Source organism: Neopsephotus bourkii, unplaced genomic scaffold (genome assembly GCF_033783945.1).
Source record: "Neopsephotus bourkii isolate Nb327-2 ecotype Australia unplaced genomic scaffold, CSIRO-AGI_Nbou_v1 NB_1135, whole genome shotgun sequence".
NCBI classification, from domain to species: domain Eukaryota; kingdom Metazoa; phylum Chordata; class Aves; order Psittaciformes; family Psittacidae; genus Neopsephotus; species Neopsephotus bourkii.
In genome coordinates, this window is record NW_026901621.1 from 38,843 (window position 1) to 46,256 (window position 7,414).

Below are 7,414 nucleotides of genomic sequence, written 5' to 3' on the forward strand. Positions count from 1 at the left end.
TCTTAAAGGAGGAAAAAAAGCCATAATTGTTTTGCATTTGTATTACTATTATAATGACAGATGTCATAACTGACACCCTCTCCTCCCTTAACTACAGGCTTCTTCAGTTACTGCCTCAGCCTTACTGATAACTATATCTGCAACAACCCCCCACTTTACATCCCATAAGTTAACCACATTCTTGTAACCTGAAATTAATTCATTAATTCTGTGCTCTGATCTGGAGCTAAAAGAGTGAACCACACTATTCTAGAATATCACCCAAGACTTGGAAGACAAACGCAGGGACTGTGAGAATGGAGACCTTGGGCCCACTGTAGGAGAGGAATTGGTTCAAGACCATCTTAAAAATCTAAACGCGCACAAGTCCATGGGTCCTGATGAAATCCATCCGCGGGTCCTGAAGGAGCTGGCGAATGAAGTTGCTAAGCCGCTGGCCATCATATTTGAAAAATCATGGCAGTCAGATGAAGTTCCCAACGACTGCAAAATGGGAAATATAACCCCCATTTTCAAGAAGGGGAAAATGGATGACCCAGGCAATTACAGACCAGTCAGTCTCACCTCTGTGCCTGGCAAAATCTTGGAGCAGATTCTCCTGGAAGGCATGCTAAGGCACATGAAAAACAACAAGGTGCTTGGTGACAGCCAGCATGGCTTCACCAAGGGGAAATCCTGCCTGACCAATTTGGTGGCCTTCTATGATGGGGCTACAGAACTGATGGACAGCGGTAAAGCAGTTGATGTCATCTACCTGGACTTCTGTAAAGCGTTCGACACTGTCCCACACAACATTCTTGTCTCTAAATTGGAGACACATCAATTTGATGAATGGACCACTCAGTGGATAAAGAACTGGCTGGATGGCTGCATACAAAGAGTTGTGGTCAATGGCTCAATGTCCAGCTGGAGACCAGTTACGAGTGGTGTCCCTCAGGGATCAGTGTTGGGACTGGTCTTGTTTAACATCTTCGTTGCTGACATGGACAGTGGGATTGAGTGCGCCCTCAGCAAGTTTGCCGATGACACCAAGCTGTGTGGTTCGGTTGATAGGCTGGAGGGAAGGAATGCCATCCAGAGGGACCTTGACACGCTTGTGAGGTGGGCTGATGCCAACCTCATGAAGTTTAACCATGCCAAGTGCAAGGTCCTACACCTGGGTTGGAGCAATCCCAGACACAGCTACAGGCTGGGCAGAGAAGAGATTCAGAGCAGCCCTGCGGAGAAGGACTTGGGGGTGCTGGTCGATGAGAAAATGAACATGAGCCAGCAGTGTGCGCTTGCAGCCCAGAAAGCCAACCGTATCCTGGGCTGCATCAAAAGGAGTGTGACCAGCAGGTCGAAGGAGGTGATCCTGCCCCTTTATTCTGCTCTCTGTGAGACCTCACTTGGAGTATTGTGTGCAGTTCTGGTGTCCTCAACATAAAAAGGACACGGATCTGTTGGAACAAGTCCAGAGGAGGGCCACGAGAATGATCAGGGGACTGGAGCACCTCCCATATGAAGATAGGCTGAGAAAGTTGGGGCTGTTCAGCCTGGAGAAGAGAAGGCTGCGTGGAGACCTCATAGCAGCCTTCCAGTATCTGAAAGGGGCATATAGGGATGCTGGGGATGGACTCTTCATTAGGGACTGTAGTGATAGGACAAGGGGTAATGGGTTAAAACTTCAACAGGGGAAGTTTAGATTGGATATAAGGAGGAAATTCTTTCCTGTTAGGGTGGTGAGGCACTGGAATAGGTTGTCCAGGGAGGTTGTGAATGCTTCATCCCTGGCAGTGTTCAAGGCTAGGTTGGACAAGGCCTTGGGTAATATGGTTTAGAGCAAGGTGTCCCTGCCCGTGGCAGGGCGGTTGGAACTTGATGATCTTAAGGTCCTTTCCAACCCTAACTATTCTATGATTCTATGATCAAAGCATCATCTGTATCTGTCCCCTTCAGCCAACATTCAGATTGTGGCTACCAAATCAAAGAAAAATCAAAAGCAAAAAAAACAAACCAAACCAAGAGAAAAAAAAACCACAAAAACCATAATCACTTGCAAGAGTAATTTTCCACATAGAGCAATCAGACATGTGCTTGGAAAAAATAAAATCACTGTATTTTGGACCTAGAAACGATCCAGCTTAGAATTTCCTGCTTTATAATCAAGAAACAGACTGTGGTCTTCACTCTCCTTCTCCTTAACAAGTTATATAGAATAGAACCATAGAATTTAGGTTGGAAAAGACCCTTATGATCATCAAGTCCAACTGCAAAACCCAGCACTGCCAAGTCCACCACTAAACCATGTCCCTAAGCACTACATCTTTTAAATGCCTCCAGGAATGGTGACTCAACCACTTCCCTGGGCAGCCTGTTCCAATGCTTGACAACCCTTTTGGGGAAGGGTATTTTTCCTAATATCCAATCTAAACTTCCCCTGGTGCAACTTGAAGCCATTTCTTCTCATCCAGTCAACTTGTTACTGAGACCAACAGCCACCTCGCTACGACTTTCTTTCACTTAATTGTGAAGAGCAATAAGGTCTCCCCTCAGCCGCCTTTAGACTAAACAACTCCAGTTCCCTCAGCCATTCCTTATAACTCTTCTTCTCTAGACCCTTCACCAGCTTTGTTGTCCTTCTTTAGACCGGCTCCAGCACCTCAATGTCTTTTTGTAGTGAGGGGCCCTGTCCTGGGTTTAGCAGCAGCAGTCATTTTTTCTCCTTCTTGGTAGCTGGTGCAGTGCTGTGTTTTGACTTTCGGGCTGGGAACAAAGCTGATAAAAATGATGTTTTGGTTTGGCCAAGGACTTTGTGAGTCTCATGCTCTGCCAGGGAGGAGGGGAAGCCGGGAGGAAGCAGAGACAGGACACCTGACCCAAACTGACCAAAGAGGTATTCCATACCACAGCACGTCATGCCCAGGGGGGAACTGGGAGGTACCCGGAAGGACAGGGGGTCGGCCGGGTCGGACTGGTGGTTCGGCGCGTGGTATTGTACTCCTTTCCTTTGCTATTTTCTCTTATCATTGTTGTCGTTGGTGGTAGCGGTGGTGATTCGTATTGTACATTAGTTGCTAGACTGTTCTTATCTCAGCCCGTGGGAGTTGCATTCCTTCGATTCTCCTCCCCATCCCTCTGGGGAAGGGGGGCGGGGGGACGGACTAACATGGGCCTCGATTGCTTCCAGCCTGGCACCACTCACTGGGAGTAAGTGCACAAGCTGTCTTGGTTGGGGTTAAACCATGACAGTTCTTTTTGGTGCCCAACGTGGGGCACGAAGGGGTTGAGATAACAACAGATCTGACCGGATTAATAGTCACTCGTCACAATGCTGATTTATTGGCTCTCAAAGTTGTTCCTCTTGATCTCACAGCTTCAGAATGTTGTAACTTTCTTGGATCTGGTATTTGCTGTATTAGTGTTTTTCAAGTGTGGGGCTTGGGCTAAAGTTCTTGTCTCAGTGTACTTTATGATAATGACTTGTAACACAGTAGAATTATTGATCATGAAACTTATCTGGCTTATGTTCCCAGTATGGTCACCACCTTTATACTTTGGGAGGTATATAATAGAAGTGCTTAGCAGTTACACATATTCTTTCTCCTTCTCGGGTGGTCAACCTGTGAAGGAGACATTCTTTTACCCTCCCAGTCCTCCCCCCAGAGCATTTACAGCATCATTTGAGAGTTTTGAATGGCCTCTTAATGCTATTGAGACTTGTTTGCTGATTGTGATGGGGATCACCATGTTGGCACGTATACAGAGTGTATTTTGCCCACGACTATTTCATCTGTTTTCAAAAGTTAAGCAGAGTCCGGTTTGGGTCTTGTCTGGGGTTAAACGACAAAGTAGGAGGACCAAGAGATTTTCTCTGAGGCTGGACAGCAGTGAGTGGCAGGGTGTGTGGGATAGTATGGGCAAGTATCTAGGTCAGTGGGCCCCTCCAGTACTTTGGAATTTCACCACCAAACAACTGCAAAATCCAGAAGAATTAGTAAAACACTTAAATGAGGTGTGTGGTCAGTCTGGCCATACCAGAGACGGACAAATCATGGCAACGTGCTGGGGCTTGGCCTATGCTTACAGGGCCATGTTCAATGGTTTCCAGCACCTTCAAAAGGAAAAAAATGTCGCTGGATCTGAGGGCAAAGCAACAGTCAGTACAGTTACTCCAGCTCCAAGTACAGCAGCTACACCACCCCCAGCAACAAGTACAGCAGCTACTCAAACTTCGACTGCAACAGACAGCGCAGCTACCCCAGCTCCAAGTACAGCAGCCACATCACCCCCAGCAACAAGTACAGTCGCTACTCAAACCACAGTGATAACCACTGCAACTAAACCAGAGGACCAATTCGTACCAATATCGGTTGCCCCTGTACGCAAGAGAAAAAGCAAAAAGGAGGCAGGAAGGTTAAAGCAAGATGAAGAAACAATGTGTTCACTACTCGATCCAGAACCTGATCAGGAGTCATCATCACATGATGAAGAAGAAGAAGGAGAGGTGACTTCTTGACTTCGGACCTCAACCGAGCTACGGAATATGCGAAAAGATTTTACCCGTCAACCAGGGGAGCACATCATCACCTGGTTGCTCCGATGCTGGGACAATGGGGCCGATGGTCACGAACTAGAAGGTACAGAAGCCAAGCAGCTGGGATCACTTGCTAGAGAAGGGGGAATTGACAAAGCAATTGCAAGAGAGAAAAAGTCCCTCAGTCTTTGGAGGCGGCTCTTGGCAGCTGTCAAAGAAAGGTTTCCATACAAGGACGATGTTATGAGTCGTTCGGCCAAGTGGACTACTATAGACAAAGGTATCCAGTCTCTGAGAGAATCAGCCATCGTAGAGATGATCTATCACATCAAGCCGAATAACGGGAATATACCCATAGATCCAGATGAAGTCGAATGTACACGACCCATGTGGCGAAAACTTACACGGAATGCACCATCATCATATGCCCATTCATTGGCAACAGTAACCTGGAATGACATAGTACCACTAACAGTGGATGAAATGGTTCATAAACTCCGCGAGTTCGAAGACAATCTCACCCCTTCCATCATCTCAGCTGTGGAAAAACTGTCCCAGGATCTCAAACAATTGAGGGACAATATATCTGACTTATCCAACTCCTCGCATGTATCACAGTATCACAGTATGTTAGAGATTGGAAGGGACCTCAAAAGATCATCTAGTCCAATCCCCCTGCCGGAGCAGGAACACCTAGATAAGGTTACACAGGAACGTGTCCAGGCGGGTTTTGAATGTCTCCAGAGAGGGAGACTCCACAACCTCCCTGGGCAGCCTGTTCCAGTGTTCTGTCACCCTCACTGAGAAGAAGTTTCTTCTCAGGTTTAAGTGGAACCTCTTGTGTTCCAGTTTCTACCCATTGCCCCTTGTCCTATCATTGTTTGCCACTGAGAAGAGCCTGGCTCCATCCTCGTGACACTCCCCCTTTATATATTTATATACACTAATAAGGTCACCCCTCAATCTCCTCTTCTCCAAACTATAGAGACCCAGCTCCCTCAGTCTTTCCTCATAAGGGAGATGCTCCACTCCCTTAATCATCTTAGTTGCCCTGCGCTGGACTCTCTCCAGCAGGTCCCTGTCCTTCTTAAACTGAGGGGCCCAGAACTGGACACAGTATTCCAGATGAGGTCTCACCAGGGCAGAGTAGAGGGGAAGGAGGACCTCTCTCGACCTACTAACCACCCCCCTTCTAATACACCCCAGGATGCCATTGGCCTTCTTGGCCACAAGGGCACAGTGTCGGCTCATGGTCACCCTGTCGTCCACCAGGACCCCCAGGTCCCTCTCCCCTACACTGCTCTCTAACAGGTCATTCCCCAACCTATACTGGAACCTGGGGTTGTTCCTGCCCAGATGCAGGACTCTACACTTTCCCTTGTTATATTTCATCAAGTTATTCCCCGCCCAACTCTCCAGCCTGTCCAGGTCTCACTGGATGGCAGCACAGCCTTCTGACGTGTCGGCCACCCCTCCCAGCTTAGTGTCATCAGCAAACTTGCTGATAGTACACTCAATTCCCTCATCTAAATCATTGATGAATATATTAAATAATACTGGTCCCAGTACCGACCCTTGAGGCACTCCACTAGATACAGGCCTCCAACTAGACTCCACCCCATAGACTACAACTCTCTGGCTTCTCTCCTTCAGCCAGTTCACAGTCCACCTCACTACCCGATCATCCAGACCACACTCCCTCAATTTAGCTGCGAGGATGCTGTGGGAGACCGTGTCAAATGCTTTGCTGAAGTCAAGGTAGACAACATCCACTGCCCTGCCATTGTTGGAAAAGAGTGAAAAGATCATCCAGACCACACTCCCTCAATTTAGCTGCGAGGATGCTGTGGGAGACTGTGTCAAACGCTTTGCTGAAGTCAAGGTAGACCACATCCACCGCTCTGCCATCATCCATCCACTGTGTTATTTATACATAAAAGGCTACGAGATTGGTCAAGCATGACTTCCCCTTGGTGAAGCCATGTTGACTGCTCCTCATAACCCTCTCATCCTTGATATGCCTTAAGATGGCACCAAGGATAAGGTGTTCCATCACTTTCCCAGGAATGGAGGTGAGGCTAACCGGTCTATAGTTACCCGGGTCCTCCTTCTTGCCCTTTTTGTAAGACAGGAGTGACATTTGCTTTCCTCCAGTCCTCAGGCACCTCTCCCGTTTCCCAAGACTTGGTAAAGATGATAGAGAGCGGTCTAGCAATGATCTCCAGCCAGTTCCCTCAGCACCCGCGGGTGCATCCCATCTGGACCCATGGATTTATGGATGTCCAGATTGCTCAACTGGTCTTTAACCCATTCCTCATCGACTAAGGCAAACCGCTTCGTTGACCTGTCTTCATCTGAGGTCTCAGCGGTACAGGGCTCTTCAGGACTGCCTCTGGCAGAGTAGACAGAGACAAAGAAGGCATTCAGCAGCTCTGCCATCTCTGTATCTTCTGTCACCAGGGCACCCATCCCGTTCATCAGCGGGCCTACATTGCCTCTGCTGTTAGTTTTACCTCCATGTATTTGAAAAAGCTCTTTCTGCTGTCCTTGACCCCTCTCGCCAGCTTTAATTCCAAGGAGGCCTTAGTCATCCTAGCAGCTTTCCTACATCCTCTAGCAGCAGCCTTATATTCCTCTCAAGTGGCCAGTCCTTCCTTCCATGACCTGTAAACTCTTCTCTTCCACTTGAGCATACCCAGCAATTCCCTATTTAGCCACGCAGGTCTCCTGACCCTCTTCCTTGACTTCCTACATGTCGGGATGCTCTGATCTTGAGCTGGGAAAAAGCAGTCCTTGAACGTCAACCAACTATCTTGGGCCCCTTTACCTTCAAGCAGCCTAGCCCATGGGGTTTCCCCTAGCAATCGCTTGAAGAGGCGAAAGTTTGCCCTGCTGAAG

At 48.0% G+C, this 7,414-nt stretch overlaps 1 non-coding gene across 1 annotated transcript; it reads right to left on the reverse strand.

Annotated features, from left to right (window-relative positions):
- Positions 1 to 2,014: 2,014 nt before the first annotated feature.
- On the reverse strand, positions 2,015 to 2,107 carry LOC133217343 (small nucleolar RNA SNORD121A). The gene has a single exon (XR_009726860.1). It is a non-coding gene; the product is annotated as a small nucleolar RNA SNORD121A (small nucleolar RNA).
- Between the last annotated feature and the right edge of the window lie 5,307 nt (positions 2,108 to 7,414).